Raw genomic sequence first — 19,803 nt, forward strand, 5'->3', positions numbered from 1 at the left:
TGCTCCCAAAATCTTCTCTGACTTGAACTCGACTAAATACATGGTTGTCCAGCGTAGAAAATCCCCCAAAAATCTCTCACCAATCTTTGAAACTCAAAACAGAACACCGTGTCCTGTTAGGACTTTGAATCCTTCTCCAGGCCAAAACAGCCCAACTTGATCGCTAAAATTACTTGTATTCGGCCTGTTTAGCCTTAACAGGCTTAACCCAACAATTTCCAGCGATTGAATCTCTTCAGAAGCCCATCAAAAATCGAAATGAAATTTCACCAGTTCTTGCATGTATTTTTCCCGCCAATTTTGTTTTTTTGAAACGTGAAGAAGGGGTGCCCCTAATCCAAAAGTTGGGCGCCTTTATCAGCCGGGGTGTTTTCCGCTCTTTTTCGGGGTTCCTCCGGGGTATTTCTGGGTGTCTCCAACATACTTCTGGGGTGCTTCTGGTAGTTATCAACGGAGGTCCAAATGCCGCATTTTTAGCCAATTTCGCCACAAAGCCTTATTCTTCCAAAAACACCTACAAATAAATAAAATAACCAAATAAGTACGGTATCGAGCACTAACAATATATACAAATGAGCTATATTAGACACATAAATGCGTCTATCACTCTGCCAGAGGATTGTATCGCGTTGAGACATGGGGTATCGAGTTAACATCTCCTTCTTTACCCATCAAAGTATATGACCGCCAGAGATTTAATTGAGAGAGGGGCAGTATCGTCAATTCAAGGTGCAGAAGGGTCGAAGCCACATACCTGTGTGTAGGAATCTATGACATGTTGAAGATTAAGGCTACGACTATTGATATTTGAGTTGTGCAGAACGGTGTCTTGTAGCAACTGAGTTTGCATACATGAAGCCGGGTAACATTAGTTTTTAGTATCCGACATGGTGTAAATACCTAAACCTCCATCTTTGATGGGCAAGGAAACCAGACGTTGCTGCAGTGAACCGAAACCAAGACCATCTCCAGTGATTAAACGCTGCATGAACTGGGACAAGTATTTGTCAAAGGTACCTTCATCCTATTTTAGAGATGACGATGTTGTGGTACGCATGGTGAAGTATAAGCGAGAAACCTTGGAACAATAGTTCAATTTGGGGGTATTCAAGTTTTTGAATGGCGTCCATTAACTGAATAGTACGTTGAACACGATCCATAACCAAGTTATTGCAGAAATCTTGATCAAGACTAACTGGACCACCAAGCAGTTTGACTCTTTTTTCGGCCTGCAAATGTTCGCAGGAAAAACACCCATCTGCAAACTGCGACTGTCAATGTTAGGACAAAAAAATTCAGTTTTGGTTACATTGAGATGGATTCCAAGTGTTGGGCCTACAGACTCGATGATGTTGAGAGCCTTAGAAACCATCAAGGTATCTCCAACGATGATACCGTCATCCAGGTACCAAGCTTGCCAGTTAAGTTCACAGTGTTCACTAATTTGTAGCACAAGAGGGTGCAAAGTCAGGGCAAAAAGGAGTGGGCCAAGAGGATCTCCTTGTTGAACACCTTATGTGGAAGACAATATCGAAGTTCCATAATATAACCTGGCTGGAGATGCATAACAAAATTCGACCCAAGGGTAAATGGCAGGGAACTTATGTTGTATTTCACGTAGCATGTTGTGCGATCAACTAGATTATAGGCATTGCACAAGTCGACTAACCACATAGTCATTGAATTTAGATTTGTAGCAGCCGATTGACAGAATAGGCATTGCAAAAGTCGACTAACCACATAGTCATTGAATTTTGATTTGTAGCAGCCGATTGACAGAATGTAAAATATCCTCACCCCCACTAGGAATTCCAAATCCAAATTGAAAATCACCTAGGATATCTCTCATAGCACTACCAACAGTAGTAGCTGCCACTTTAGATTCCAGTCGCCTCCAAATTGTACCCACGGCAATGGGTCTTACACCTCCACCAGGTTTGAGTAATGGGGTGAGAGGGGCACTGGTTATATATTCACCTACCGAAATGGGGTATTTCCCTCGGAGGAGCAGGTTGACTATACCTGTGATAGATGTAAGAAGCTCATCAGCGATAACAGCCGCAGAACTATTTAGGGCATCCAGTAAGTGTTGTGCACGTAAACCATATCGACCACATGACGTACCTTTGGGAAACTCTTAAGTCTACAGCTGCTGGCGCTCCAACATGGGAGGGTAAGTCAGGTGGAGGTGCTTGTGTATGCTTGTTTTGTAGGTATGTGAGGTTGCTGCAGTTTGAGGTGCTATGCAACTGGATGTTAAGGCACGAATAACTGTTGTGTACAGTCATTTTTATATCCTTCCCAATAATTCACGATCCTGTAACTTCGGCCCATTAACTCCCGAATGCATAGTCCAACATATCATTTTTCAAAAATGTTTGGTGCACCGTGCGGTGCACACACCGTGTGAGAGGAGAGTGGGGCCCACTCCTGCCCCACTCCCTATCCCGATGTTGAGAGGGGATCCTGGTGTTTGTGGGTAAAAACTGTTTCTGCTAGTTTTGGTAAATTTGGGTGTGTGTATGAGAAACAAATATAAACCTAAAACAAATGCACTACACGAGAGATCAATCTGTACAATCCTGGCCTAAACCAAGAAATGGACGTTCCGGTCTTGCTTCGGTCACAAAGTGAAGGAGAAGGGTTGGTCTTAGGGAGGGAAGCGAAGAAGGTGTTGAGACCAGAATAGTTAATTCTGAAGGTGTGGTTATTTTATGACTTATATCAGAATTTGGAACTGGCTTGCGGAATGAAAGCTATCAGTTCTTTGGTATTTTTCTGGATACTGTGTTGTTGTTCTCACCAAAACTTGTTCTTTGGTCGAAATAGGTAAAACCTATTTATACAAGTCATATTAACGCACCCTGATCTCGTAGAAAGTGGGAGTGATTGAGTAATGGAGAAGTGGGATTATGTGTAAATGCCAGAGACCACGTTCCCACCATGGAGGAAACTGGTTAGTTTACACCCACTACTTCTTACCGCCACTAACTGCCTTGATTTCTGAGACTTTCTTATAATGGGCGTATTGCACGCCGCACGCTGTAAACCGCCAGACCAATACCCTGATGAGCATCCCCAGTTTATGACATGTTTGATGTCTCGAGTGTTTTCATGGAAAACATGTAGCAGGTTGCTATATGTAGCAAGTCACAGTCAGGAGATTTTCCACATGAGAATAGCACGTGATGTTATTTGACTTGTCTTAGTTGGTTTCCCAAAACTTGCCACATGCCTGTCAATTCTGTGGCGAATTCGGACGGCTGAGATTGTAACTCATGAGAAAGGGTGGCCATTGATTATGGCCACATTCTGTTGGCGCCTGATGACAACACAGTGGAGTCATTGGCACATGCCAATGGTATAGTGGCATATAGCGGCATGCCTGTGGCATGGTGGCTCCTGGCGTAGCCGTGGCAGCTATTTTTGCATATTGGTGCTAGACCCAAATATGGCTCTGGCAACATTGGCCCTGTTGCTATGTCAAACTTAAGGCCTTAGGAAAATTACTTGACTTAGTTGGCGTGACAACTTTAGCTAAATTAGGGTTTGGTATATCGAAACCCTAATTAGCGCGTACAACATGGCCGCGACACGGTGGCGCTTTATGCAATCGTTGCCATGGCCACATCAAAGAAACTATGGAAGGCCATAATATGGGAATAACCACAAGGCGCAAGGATGGCTACAGGTGATTATAGAATGACACCATTTTTAGGGTTTGTCGGGTCCCACATGGCTCGTAGCATGTTGTAGGGTCAAAGTGGCGTAACTGGGCCACGACTGGAAAATAGGGTTTCGACTAATTCCATTAAGGCAGAGCCGTTCATAATACCCTAATTGGAATATGTTATGGTGTTTGGCCACGAACAGGAAGTGGGTTAGCACGTTTGGCGCGCTATTTATGGCATGTTGACACGATCGGCATGCAACTGCGGCAAAGTGCCATGTTTGGTATGCTCGGCATGCTACTGCGGCAAATTGGAACGTTTTGCATGCCAATTAGCGTATTGGCGCGGCATGGCATGTCCGGCGTGTCACTAGCACGCCGGAGCGGAATGTCACGTTTGGCATGTTTGCCATGCCAATTAGCATATTGGCGCGGCTTTTGAAAAGCCAATTTGGCATTGTGACCTTCTGGTGCAACTTTGCCTCTTTTGATACTGTGGCATGTTTAGAGCGACCTGATTGGTCGAAAAAAGAGGGGGCCGGCCAAGCATGGGCGTGGTCACACTTCTGGTGTGCGTGTGGTGGGTTTAAAGCGACCTGATTGGTCGATAGGAAATAGGGCCGACAAATATAGGCCCAACCAAAACTCATGTGCGTGTGGCGGGTTTGAGGCGACCTGATTGGTTGACGGGAAATAGGGGCCGGTTCGAGCAACATGGGGTGTGGCCACTTGCAAGTGGAGCCGGCTGGCCTATGGCATGGACACACCTTCCTTTGTGGCTACTCCTATTCCGCGGCTCCTTTTATTCCTTGTTTTCTGATTTCAGTTAGGATTTTGCACCTACTAATCCATGGCGGATTAATTACCCAGTCCGCTTAGGCTTAATTTCTACAGGCAAGGTCTAATATACTGTGCAGGGCGCAAAACCCTAATTTTTGCAAATTAGTCAGGGTAATATCTGAATCTTGTGAATTATCACAAAATTGATTGAATTCTATGTGTTGACACAGAGTTCTTTAAGTTCATTGCCAGAGAGCAGTATGCTTTACGATTAAATACTTTATGCAAGGACCTTAACCTTGATACTAGGAAATTCATGCTACTCTGCTGCGAGTGAACACAAATTGTCATGCCATATCAACATTAAGGGTTCAGCCGGGGAACATAGCACAGAAAGCATTCAAAGGAACTTATATTAACTAAGTAATACAGGCAAGGTGCCAAAATTTACATAATATCTAGGATTGTTGCTACATGCACCATTCTGGATAAATTTCATGTGAATATATGTTGCTCAATAAATGCGCTAGTGAAGAGGTTGAACACTCATCACTTTTACATGACTCTGTTTCTTTGCAGAGTGACGCCATATTAGATGCAAGATTTTACAATTTTAACCCTGAACTAAAAACCACCATCAACACTTGACTATCCGATCCCCTCTCGGTGCACATCACGGTGCAGGTTCTCTGTAGGTCTAGCACATCCGATCATTTATTTTTGACTTCTTTACAAGAAAAAAAGAAAGTGGTAAAGAAAAGAAGAGATGGTTGGAAGGATAGGAGAGGCATTCAACTCCCGCAATTAGGTTGAAGCCACCGTTCCGTCTTTACGTGTTTAAAAGATACAATATATACATCATATTTGACCATTATTCTATTATCTACCATACACATTTTACCTAGACGTATCGGTCCGCGAGTTATAACCCCAAAGGTGTCACTATCCATATACAAAAACTCCAACAAAACAAATTGTTCACAAAAACCCCATTTAATATAATTGGTCTATATTACCTTCTTAGTTTAAATCACCCCAACAAAAACAAAAATCAACCCCACTTTAATTCTTATTATATTGTCACCACCTACAAGCAACGCCACCTTCTACCACCGCCACCGTCGCCGCCGCCAACGACCACCATCGCCACTGACCACCGCCGCCACCACCTCCGATCGCCGCCGCCACCTCCGACCGCCGCCGCCACCTCCGACCACCACTGCCGTCGCCACCGCCTCTACCGACCACCACCACCTCCTCCGACCGCCACCGCCACCTCCGACCACCACCGCCACCGCCGCTACCGACCACCACCACTACTGACCAAAATTTAGATGAAACCGATTTTAGCTTCATCATAAATCCGATGAAACCGATTTTGATTTTATCATAAAATAAGATGAAACCCTAATTGGTTTCATCAGAATTCAACTACAAGAAAAATTCAACAAGGATCTTATGTTGCAGTTGTCTTGGATACAACAACATCACAGCAACACAGATCCACGCTCTATGCTACAACACATATTATCAACTGCCAGCACCACCATTGTCGACCACCGCCGACCACCACCGAGTAAAACCAGCAACATCTCCAACACCCGCCGACGACCACCACCACTACTGACCAAAAATTAGATGAAACCAATTTTGGTTTCATCATAAATAAGATGAAACCATAATTGGTTTCATCAGAATTCATCAGTAGATGCACTTCATTTAAGATTCATTTCTTCTCTAGTTTACAGCATCATCTCCTGTAACTCAGCTCTACATAAAAACATCTCTACTTTCATCCTCCGTCTATCCACAGCAGCACCATCTGCTTCATTGACCATCTTCTTCTCATCCTTGTAGCCCTAGCCAAGACAGCAACAACACAACAACACAGATCCATGCTCTATGCTACGTCACAAATCAATATGTTACATATTTAGCTCCTAAATCATCATAACTAAATCTTAAACATGAACATGACTTTGTTCCTTAGACTTGTGCAACATACTCATTCACCAACAAGAACAACCAACCTTCCACCATGTCTTTCAAAAATAAAAATGTTCCTTCTTTACGACCAAAGTCTAGCAATTAACGAGCTAATTGTAACTAAAGGAGACATAAACACAACTCTTTCTCCGTGGAACCACCCTTTCCTAGGTTAACATAATAAGATTATCTTTATATATTTTTCTTTATTTCGGGATTACTCTAAGTAAGTAACTAGCTATTTCCCATCACTCCATCGTGGGTGTAAATTGTGTACCCATGCCCATGGTGCTTAGCCTATTTTCTTTACTTCATACCAATTCATATGTTACTGACTATACACAAATGATTAAAAAAAAACAAGTTATACGGATAAAATAGACACCGTACTTACACTCCAAGCAGTCCTTCAATGAAATTTTAACTGGTTCTGTGTCCACTTGTTTGACAGAAGGTGCAATCACCACTTGGTTCTGTAAAAACAAAAACAAGAATTAGTCAAAAAAAATCATTTGATATAACAACTAGAAATCAATAAAATTCTTATTGAAACTAAAGTCACCACCACCTGGGATGTCTCCTGCTTCTTAGCAGTCGTAGTCCCATTTAGAGAGACTATGCAAGCTTGTGATGGTGCGATGTAATCATTGAGATCACTGATTTGTAAAGTTTGTGAGAATTTTGCCGACATATCTGCAGAAATTGAAGAAATAAACACCAAGTTTCCATGAGAATAGTTGTAAATTGACGATTACTGAATAAGAACCACCTCAAAATTATATGACAGGACATACCTAATTTATATAAACCCACCACCGCCTTACCATTTGAAAGGATGTGAAATAGAAAACCAACAAGTGAACCAAAACTCCAGTCTTGTCGTTGAAAACGACTATGGAACTAATTATCTCCATCCGTAACGATTATGGAGCTAGCAGAATTCAAATCTAACTCATTCTTCTGAATCCCTATCTCAACTGCATACAGTAAACTTCCTTGCTCTACCATGATCACAACATCCATTTTTTGAATTTTCATACTTATACTCATTTCTATCAACAACTTAAAATGTCTATCTCATCTCCATTAACATAACTCATCATCAGTTCACTCCGTAACATCTCAAGCCATCACCTTCATCACATTTGTAGCTTCATAATCTCTGTAACTCATCATGACCTAAACTAATAATCAAAACTATCAACTGCAGTTTCAAGAACATCTATAATTCTATCAATTGATATACTACATCTCAGTAAAATATCTTTCTAGGTCAAAAACCCATTTACCAAACAGCAGCAGCAACTCAATCTTCTAATTTGTTAAGAAACATAACAATCTCTCCCACTATTTCAACTTAAAATCAGATCCCTCTTTTTAACTCATCAGAGATTCAAATTCATCAACATCCTTTTCTCAATCAGATCCTTCTTAATCAAAACCCTCTCCCTAAATTTTGCAGATAGATCAGTATCAAAAAGAAGAACCCTAGTTTCTTAATTTAGGGAAGAACATAAACCGTAATTCTCTACGAAATTAAAATTAAACTTCATACTACCATCTCTACTTCAAAATCAGAACAAACCCACTTTAATTCGAACAGACCGTTGAGATTAATAAAAAAGAACCAATCAAAACAGAAACCGTAAATTTGACCTTCGGTATAATTTTCTGTGAAGTTTAATTTCGATAATCGATTCAACAACATCACTCTCAATCAAAACAAGATTAAAATACAGAGATACGAATTAAAATGAAGAATTAAAGAGGTTTTGATGCACTAACCCCTTTTTAAAAAACACGATCTGGATTTAACCCTCTTTCTCAACTATTACGGAGAAAACCAAGTTTTGAAGACGGAAATTGATGTTGGTGGTGACGTAGATGTTGTTGCTTGTGGTGACGGAGGTGTTGCTGATGGTGTTCGTGGAGATCTATCGGTGCTGCTAGCGGTGATGGTGATGGTGGTGGGGAGAAGGAGATGGGAGAAAGAAGAAGAAGAAAAGCTAAAAAGGTATGCTTGGGTTTTTTTAAAGTAACAAAAACTAAATTTGCTTATTATAATTTGACCTGGAGTTTTTGTGCCACTTTTTAGTGAAATTGTTTTAATTTATTAAAAATAATATGGCTGAATTTTTTGTACCACAAAATTGGTCACCTAGGTGTTTTATCACTAGTTTTGTAGCCGTATAAAGTTTTGCCAATTCGAACTATTCCAGCTCGACCGAATTATTGCCAACTAGGATTATATAAGTTAACTTATGCACACAATTTGACTCTACCGCACACAATTTGACTTTACCGTCAGGCTTGCTAAAAATTGGAGGTTTATTTAATCAGCACCGCCACCGCCACCGACACATACAGTCGCACCATGAATGGAAACTTTCTCATCATTACTTTATATTCTTTGCGTGGTCTCTATCTTTCGGTTAAACAGCCGAGGAAACAATTGAAAACAGCGTAGACGAATTCAAGTCCTTTACACTGTTGCAAGGTGGGCCCGTTTTTATTATCTTTTCTCTTTTTCCATTCCTTCGCCACTAATGAGTGTGAATATAGAAGAAAAAAAGTGATGCGGAGAAAAGTAGAAAAATATAATCTTTTTGTAGTATAAAAGATAAGAAAAGAGGAAGAGAAGAATTCTATATTGATCAGGGTTCTTAGGTTACATGGATATACATGGAGATGGGAAAACCAAAAGACATCTGTTTTGCGCCGCACAACTATGGGTTGTAAGCCCTACAACACTCCCCCTTGTGCGGTCCAATAGAACTCTGTATGCAGTGCTTCATATAAAGTTCTTCGAATATGGTTCTTCAAATGTTTTCCTCTCCTTGATGACTTGTGCCGAAATCAATCGCCTCACTAAGACTTCGACAAGGAAAAACCCAGTGGGATAAAACCTTGGTAAAACTCTTCAAATGTAGTACTTCACATGTTATCTCTTACTTTACATGTAGTTCATCACATGCAATACGATCTTCAAAGACCGATGAGTCTAAGTTAATTGCCTCGTTAAAACTTCGTCAAGAAAACCCAGAGGGACAAAACCTGAACTAAAGAAAATAGAGTACAATATTAAGCAAACTTAGAACATAGTTGGACTCAAATATGTTGCCTCATTAAAGCCTTGACAAGGAAACCCAGTGGGACAAAACCTTGACGAAGGGGAAAGAGTACAACGTGACAGATGCAAGTAAAGGTGATCCGTTGTAGATGATCACTTTGCTTCGTTGAAGTTGATTAGTTGCTTCACAACTTCTTAGGAAGAAAATTCTTATGGAAAAGACAATAGCCTTACTTGGGAAGTTAATTCCCGGTGTTTGTTGTTGTCTAATTAAAAACCTTTCCGAGCAACAAAACCCTTTTGGACAAAGTAACCTCGGTGAAGGAAAATATTTCAATACACCATTAGATGCTCCCCCTGATGTCAGATAATTTTCATTAGTCTAATGCAGTCAAAAGGAGTTTATCACACTTTACTTTGGTGACATGAATGTTTATAAGACCATGTTGTTGATTCTGGAAGTTACGTTTCTTAACAGAATATCGCGTTTCATTTCTTTGATCCAGATATTTTCAGTAATATCAACGGCAATCTTTATGTCTTCAACGTTCAACATACTTGATGTTTTTAAGTGTTGTCTCGCTAAAAACCTTGTCGAGTAACAAAACCCTTTGGGAAAAACTATTCTCGGCCGAAGGGAAAAAAGAGTACAACACAACTTCAATTTCGAAGTAAAATATGTCGACAACATATCCTTGGATCCTCCCCCTGATGTCGGCATCTCCCCCTGCTATTTTCAGAGTTGTTCCAGACAGTTCCTTTAGTCATGTATTTTTCGAAACTGAATATTGGTAATGACTTAGAAAACAATCTACCATATCTCCCTCTGATTACTTTCGTTGGAGAAGAGATTATTGTTCCTCCATAATCAACAACTTTTGGATTGCACTTTCATTAACATTCCTTTAAATGTCTTTGTAGGGATAAAACAAACTTATGTCAATGGTTACTTTTAAGTACATGATTACATTCACTATACCATTCCAATGACGTTTCGTTGGCGCGGAGCTATATCTAGCTAACAAGTTCCCTGAGGATGTAAAATTTAATCGAGTACATTATTATACTAAGTACAAAAATGCGTCTATTGTACTTAGATATGGGAATTTCATCACCCAACACATCTTCGTCATATTCCTTTGGATGAAATAGTTACTTACTTACATTTGAACCTCGACTAATCATGGCAGTGCTATCAGGATGCATGTCTTTGTTAAATTGCCTGAAAACTTTAGACATATGCATACTGGTGGAATAATATACCACAAGCTCAGTATTCGATCGAGCTTTCCCTAGATTTTTCATCTCAAGTTCGGATTTTAAATAGCTTTTAAGGTCTCTGATTACATCAAGAGGACACATCATGTCTGTACCATCAACATAAATGACTACAATTCCAAATCAGGAACTTTCTTATGAATACACAAGGAAAACTAACTTACTTGTATATCCCCTCCAAATCAAATAGCCACTTATACGGGTATACCACATCCGCCTGATTGCTTGAATCTATAAGTGAGCGTTCTATCCAACTGTAAACGCACTTTGTGGTTTAGAGTCATTTGATTTGGGCAACAAAAGTCTATAAAGTACTTTTGTAAATATCTTCTATCTCTTGATTCTTTCAGAGATACGTAACAACCACATACATATGCTGCATTTCAAGTCATTTTGAAATTACCAAGCTAACTAAGTAGCGGAACTCTATGACGTTCATTACAAGAGAACAATTCCAGGGCTTTCTGAGAAAACTCGCGCCACAAGGCGAGTCCTTTTACTTTAAGACTTCTTTCTTCTCATTATTCTTTGTGACAAATTAATTATGTATGTCCAATAGATTTTACACTTGGTTGGCTAGCACTCCACACCAAATACCTGTATATTTGTCAAAGAACCAAGTTTTACCTGGATTGTATAGGTCAAATATGCTCTTCGTTGAAATTAAGCAACAAGGAGCTTCGTTCGATCTCATCTTGCTTTATTTCCTTAAGCAAGTGTATAAGAAATTAATCATCAATATGCTCGCATGATCTTTCCATTGACTCGTGCGCATTCTCATAATCCACTTGGGATGTCATTGTTCTCTGGAATCATTAAACTTCAGAGCGTCCTCCAGTTTGATTCATGGACATATTCAGAGACAACATTTTGAGATAATTTCTGATGATATAAATAAGTTGTGCCTTACTCACCTGCTTCCTTTCTAGGTGAGGATTGATCGAACCAAGTGGTCTCTCCAACTTCCTTTATGGAGCCACGGCCTCAACCACACTTCCACTGAGTGTAGTTTCAACACCTTAGTCTATGGTGTACCCGTATTGAGGATTTGTAACTTTGCAGGTAGGTTTGCAGCTGTTATGTGTGATCTCATCACTTTAGCAACATCAGTGTACGTTTTGAAAATCGAATAGTCTTTATCACTTGACATTTACATTTGTGGAGTACAAGAATAAATATGAGACACAGTGGGAACACACCACGACAATTCCTGTCGTTCCTTTAGAAAATACTTTTTCTTATCTCCCCCTAACGACGGGAAGACTGTCTCATTAAAGTGATAACTCGCAAATCTAGCGGTAAGAGATCTCTTGCCAAAAGTTTTAAAATGCGGATAATTGTTGGGAACTCATTTCCAACATAACTACTTAACAGTTTTGAGGACCCATCATAGTACGACGTGGAGTCGTAATAGCACATATATAGTACAACCAAAAATGCGTAAGAACACGAATGTCAAGCTTAAATCCAGTTACCAACTGGTACGCAGAAAAGATTGACTAATATTGGGTTCTAAAAACGAATTAAGTAAGATGCGTGTAATATTGCATATCCCCAAAGCAATAAAAGATAGGTTGGTACGCATAACCTATTTCTTAGGCACCATCTGTAACCTTTGATGATAGCCTCTGCGAGACCATTCGGTATAAGATGCTTTATATTGATCCTATTAAACATGCAATATTCATCAAGTCATTTTGATGTAAATTCTCTAGCATTAATAAGAGTGGTGAGCCTTTGCACTTTGTATTGTGTAATATGTGCTAAGATTTTTTAAACGCAAATTTCTTGAGAACTATAACTAGTCCAAAATGTCAAAACATTCACCAGAGCCATAAGTCACTTTAATGGTCCGCATTCTGCATGAATATTTTTCTAAATTTCACCTTGTTATCTTTGTAATATGGATTGTTTACCATTTTCATCTTAGGATGGTCTCGATCCTGTTTTACTGAAGACTTTGTAAAATGAGTGATATGCTCTCTTACTTAAAAGCATATTGGGAGGGAGGAGGGGGTTGTGCATCTAGTACTTTAGAAAACACTTATTGAGATATATGTCGTTACTTCGCATTCTTTTAATCTTTTTCTCGTTTTTTTCACTCAAATAAAGTGATGTTCGCATGAGTCCTTTTAAAATGATCATCATGTCACAACCAAAGTTGCTTTATGGTTATTCCCAAAGCCTGTATGAGTCAATTCCCAACATTTCATCGTCGGATTCAATATGGATTCAATAATCTAAATACTATAGTGATTTACATTTCACTAGATTGACTCATTAGTTTCTCTAAAATATTTCCTTTCAAATATATTAGAGACTATAAAAGATGCAATCAATTACATTCTCATATCAGTGTGAGGTTCCAAGTGATATCCATTTAACAAGGTGTAATTATCTCTCGGTACATGTAGAGATTTTCTGACGTCTTTGTTCTATCTTGAAAACAAATTTTGAGTAGTGCTGCTCTCGATGATCCAATCCTCGTAGTCACATTTAAGGAAATATCTAGTTCAACAACTAGTTTAAATTCCTTAAGCTGGTGGGAGGGAAACCACTATCTGTTAAACATTGAGTCTTGAGATATTAAATAAGTGGTGTGGCCTTATTAGTAACAAAAGTGATTTAACTCAATTACTTTAAAGTGAATGTATGTTACGTTTCATCCAGATATATCTCAAGTGCTTTAGAGAATTCATGTCTCTTGGGAATGATGTACTTTTCATTTCATAAGCGTAGATATTGGATCTAGTTCAATTAAATAGTCAATTGGCCAGGCAAAGTTCTTCTTGTCATTAAAGTTGATGTCTAAATTACGAACATACCCGCATTACATTGCTTGTACCAATACCGGTAAGAAAATTCATTCCCAACTATTTGGTGAGAGCTAGAATTACATCTTAGCTTCATCCCATGTTCAGTTGATACCTGTACCTCATGATATATATATATATATCCCTTTTCACATGCTTTATATGAGTCAGTTTACTTCGGGGTTCTTTCCATTTTCAATTTTGCTACATTAAGCTTAATTTGAGAAATTTCTTTATCTCAATAGGCCAAGAGAATATCACTACACATGTCAACCACGTACTTTAGGTTGAGTATATTACTAAAGATAGTTCTCTTGTTGTCATACTTAAACATATATTGTTTCATATCATGGATAAAGTAAAGAAATGGAAATTTTCTGACTCATATCATCTTTTATGTGTTATTCCACAAAAATTGGAATACATGTGATTTTATTTGCAACTCTGTAATAGTCTAGCACGTGGATTACATTCCACGAAACATTCAAATTTGGGGAGACAATATCAAGTACGCTATAATGGTCCAAGTACTTCTAAACCCCAAATAATACATTGGAGTTGTTACAACCAATTGAACAAAAGACACCATTCAACTATAGCCAATATCATATTCAAGAGAATAAATAACATTAAGACCAAAATTCTTAATGATCGAGATTAGCAATCATAATTTAAATTGACCATTTATATAATGTGGACTTATCTTAAGACAAAATAAAAAAAACTGGGCATGTTCTAAAACAAATAAATAAGCCTAGCGAGTACTCAATGTAAAAGCCAAAATTATAGTTACATACCGCAGACTTTGGTTCCCGCTGTATACACAAAACTATAACAACCTTAGTCGCGTGAGTCCCATAATCACAACAGGACTCAGTTGTAACAGAAGATCGGACCATGTTGGATCTGTCGGGCTGGATCGGCAGGGATGGATCGGTCGAGTTGGATCGATTGGGATGGATCGGCCGCGTTGAATCGGCAGGGTTGGACTGGACCGAGTTGGGGACTTTCCTTTCTCCTCGCGAACAAACAGGATCACCGAATAATGATTTTCTTCCTCCTCTCGAACAAATTTCCTTTCTCCCATTTTTCCAGTAAGATAATCAATGACGCCACAAACGGACAAACGTATTGGTATTATAAAATGTAATCATACAATTGTTTATCGTATTTGCATGGATATAGTTTGTACTAGACAAATTAGTGCACCATCGAATTAAATTAAAACTAGTGCACCATTGAATCATACAAAATTAAAAACACAGGGGAAATAAGAAATCAAAAACAGGGAAAATCTAAATCCGATCTAACTCTAGATCCGCAAGCAAATCTCAAAATTACAAACGATTAGACTAGTGAAAGTAATTCTCCTTCGTACATACACAGTCATGAATATATTTGACGCCTATGCCAAAATCAGATCAAATCAAGACATCAAGGATGAATATGAATCTATATTTGAAGAGAAGAAAATATATATATGGAAGAAAAAAAATCCAACTTAACTAATTTTACGATGACGATTTCATTGATTCCAACATATGTATTTGATAGCAACCCAAAAAAAATAAAATCAAAATTCATTGCCGCAGGGTTAGAGCTCGTGCGTGATAACGTTTTGTAGTATAAAAGATAAGAAAAGAGGAAGAGAATAATTCTATATTGATCAGGGTTCTTAGGTTACATGGATATAATACATGTATATACATGGAGATGGGAAAACCAAAAGACATCTGTTTTGAGCCGCACACCTATGGGCTGTAAGCCCTACAACAAATCTCAGTTTTTTGATCTCATTCGTAAAGCAGACGTTTTTAGGGGTGCCAACGGGTCCTATCGGGTCCGGGTAGTGTATTAACCGGAACTGGAACCGCTAATTTTAATCGGTTCAGGGTCCTAACGGTTCCGGGTCCGGTTCCTAAATTGATGGACCCGAAACCGAACCCGTTAAAAACCTTAATTACCCGTTGGGTCCGGGTATTTATCGGGTCCTCTAAATTCAACTATATTTTTTGATAATATATTTTTAGAATTGTTCATTTAGCTTGAATTTTATAACTTTTCATATAAAATTATTATTATATCTATAAAAATGTTTTAATTAACATTAAAAGTAAGAAAATAAACGAAAAATGAAAAAAAATTCAAACGAAACCATACAAAATCTTTCCATTTTAAGTAAAATTAACAAGTAAAAGATGAATATTCGGGTACTCGATACCCGGCGGATAATACCCATTAGGACCCGAAAACTTATCGGTTCCTAACGGGTCCACCCGTCGGGTAGTGATTTTGTTAATGGGTCCAATCTTAGGACCTGGAACCGGACCCGATATACCCGAGTCCGGTTCGGTTTCGGGTAATCGGGTACCCGTTGGCAGCACTAGGCGTCTTGGCCTTAAAAGAGTTAAAACGGTGGGATATATATTTGCTCTATATTAATTTTTATTTTAAAAGTTTTTAACTAAATAAAATTGAAACTTATTATAGGGGCTCCAAGCTTTTGGTTTTCTCCTATAGATTCGAGTGTCCCAAATATCGATAAGAGGATATTTAACGTATAATAAAAAACTAAAATATTCTTAAATAATTAACCTAAAGCCAAAAATTAAACATAAACCTAATCCTCTTCTTTTTCTCCATCGTCTCTTCTTCTTCTTTTTCCTTTTTTTTCGGTTGTTCTTCAACGACCGTTCTCCGGAACTTCAATTAGGTAATTACTTAATCGATTCTCTTCAAGTAATTACTTCAATTAGGTAAAAACCCACCCTTTTTTGTTGATTCTGGTCGCATAAATAGGTAGGATTTGATCAAATTAGAGATTCTGAAATAGTTTCAGAATTACTTACGGTTGGAAAATATTGGTTTTCCCAACGGTAGAACAATTATACGGTTGGGAGAATATGAACTCCCAACCGTATTTTAACCTGGGTTTTCTGACGGTTGGGAGTTCCAACCGTATATGGTAGTTACGATTGGGAAAGTATAAACTCCCAACCGTATATGGTAGTTACGGTTGGGAAAGTTGAAGACTCCCAACCGTATGTTAAATTAAAAAAATTATATTGGATTTTGATTTTCAAACCCTAACTATAAATTAGTCCAACTTTATTACTAATCATACTTAATTTAGTTAATTTAATTATTAGTACTAACTAATGGAGGATATTACCATTAACAAAATTGATAGGTTAAGGAGTTTTGTTGATTACTATTTCATGACTCTCTATTTTGTCATCTTGTGATCCCCTAAAAACCAAAATTTGGAGCCCTTATAATAGGTTTAATAAAATTAATTTTTTTTTGTGTGAATGAAAATCTTATTAGTCTCACATCGGGGAGTTCCTCTTTTTAATTCATATTATTCTATTATATAAACAAATTTCTCTATTTTTGTAAAATCTATGGGAAAAGGGTTTCTCTATATTTTACAGAGACCCTTAAGGAAAAATATTTTTCTATTGTTTTTTTAAGCATTCGCGATTTTCCTTAGGGGTTTTTTCGGAGTTGTCAAGCTCAATTAAGCATCTACTACATATGCTAGTAGTAAATGTAATAGAGTGTTTTATCCTGGAGATATACGTCCTGTGAGCACTATAGCATCACTCCTGAGTGTATCCGGGCGCTAATTTCTTAAGGACAACGTGTTGAACACGTGGCTCACTCTGTTTTTCCAAAGATTTGCCTTGTTGCTGTTGCTGAGATCTGGGGAGCCCGTCCGTTTCGTCAAATCCATCACTTCCATTATAAATGAGCTAAGTATCGATAACTTTTGCTTATTTGATTTTTCCTTGTTATTGATTATTGCACCCAACAATCTAGAGACTAGAGATAAACATCGCCATCCTTGCATCCCAATGGATCCAATTATGTAGAATAAACGTCAATTGTATTCTCCAAGAATAGATAATACTAATAGTAGTTGTGTTATTTAGTTACAGTTAGTCTCATCTAGTTTTAGTCTTTATGCACTAAAAAAAATCTAACTATGTTGCACGGATAATTATACGGTATCTGGACACATCAAATATCAGAAAATAGGTAATGGGGACACGTTATATTTATATTAGACATGCTATTAAAATGAGATTTTATATCACCCTACCCAACAAAATGATTGTTCTTATTCTTTAATACTAATTAAACAAAATTAATAACATGAATATGAAGTAATGATTGTTCTTAATAATATCAGATGTGTGAGATGGAAAACACACATCCGATACCTTGTTTGCATCAAAAAATTAGACCTTTATCATCAGTTTCATTACGCACCCTCATCTAAGCCAAAGAAAAATCCTAATTTTCAAGATAATATTTATATCTCTTCTTCTATTGGACAAATTACATAGTCTAAGGTTTAATTTACCAAAATAATTTAGCTCAATTCCGAACAACTGAAGAAAGAGCAGTTTACAATGAAACTACACACCCTTCCAAGTTCATTACACCTTTGACTTTGGACCTGGTAGAAATTAAAGCTAATCCAGATGAAACTATGGGCTAAAGGGGTTACAATGTTAACAAGAAACCAGAGATTAAAACATCAGGAAAAGATACTGCAAAGGAAAATTTTGACGGAGGAATTGTCGGCTACAACAGAAATTAGGTAACCTTGTCGACCTTTGAGGACTTACATACAGATCCCAATTGCACAAATACGATTTCCTATGCTGGTGAATTGGCTTTTTCCCAATCTAATACAGGATTGTCTTGCTACAATGAGGTAACCCTAATTACCAAAATTACTCTTATCATTTTGATAACTGATGTTAACAGTTCCGGCAAGACTACTGGTTGCCACACAACTGCTTTAATTACTATGTCATAATAATATTTTCAATGCATTTTTATTGGTAACGTGGTAGCAGGCACTGGATACAGAAAGGTCATAATAATATTTTCAATGCATTTTTATTGGTAACGTGGTAGCAGGCACTGGATACAGAAAGGTAACAATAAAACCTCAATTCTCTAATTCCAGAATACAACATGATAACCAAATATTGTCCTTACTATAATAGATTTATTCATGCATAACATGTTAAATCAGTCTTTATTCCGTCGATTCCCATCTTCCCATGCTAGGTATAGAAAACAAAAGGTTAGTGTGGTACATCAGTTCGATAGTAACATTTTTTTATCCCTCTTTATTAAGCTCTATAATATATTTATTGATTATGCTAGATACATAATTCCTTTTCATAAGAAAAACAACATAGCGGAACCTTCGCACCCTCATATATCTTACTTTTGGAAATTTATTAAGACAATCTCCTGGAAAAGTCAGGCATTAAGAATCCAAACAAACCTGAAACCTAAACTAGCTTAAATGACTTACTCAATCACAAAAATACGGATATAATCTTCATATCAAAAACAAAACTGCAAACTAAGAATATAGAAACGATTATCAGAAAACTTAACCTTCAAAACTATCTGATTGTTTCTCCTAGAGGTATAACAAGCGGTCTTATTTTAGCATGGAAGCAGAATGTTGACCTGACAATCCTAAACTATGAACAAAATCAGATAAATGCTAGAGTTTTTGACCACGGTATTAATTCTCATTGGACAATCTCTTGTTTTTATGGTAGTCCTTATAGACACCTTAAGTATGATTCCTGGAAAATGATTAGGGACATGGCTAATAGTATTAATGAACCATGGATCATAATTGGAGACTATAACACAGTTCTGCATGGGTCGGAAATACAAAGTAGATTTCCTATTAACCAGACTGAAGCTGATACCTTCCTTGATATGATTAACAACTTAAGTCTTCATGATATCAGATTCACATGTTATCCATTTACATGGAATAACAGAAGAAGTGATAATGAATTTACAGAATAATGATTAGATAATGCCTTAGCTAATAATGAATGGCTAAACACTTTCCCTTGTTGTAGCATAACCCATCTCCCAACCCTTCTCTCTGATCATATCCCTATTAGTCTAAGTAACCACACCCAATGTAAGGATGGGGGGAAACCCTTTAAGTATTTTGGCCCTTGGATAAAACACCCTCAGTGGAAACCTATCATTGAAGATTCTTGGAAAATTCATATCTCTGGTTATCCATCTTTTTGCCCAACCAAAACACTAGCTAATGTAAAGTACACCTTTAGCAAATGGAATAAAGAAGTGTATGGAAACATCGACACCAACATCAACAATACCAAAATAAAACTTGATGCTGCTAA

This window comes from Papaver somniferum, chromosome 7 (assembly GCF_003573695.1).
Source record: "Papaver somniferum cultivar HN1 chromosome 7, ASM357369v1, whole genome shotgun sequence".
Lineage (NCBI taxonomy): Eukaryota > Viridiplantae > Streptophyta > Magnoliopsida > Ranunculales > Papaveraceae > Papaver > Papaver somniferum.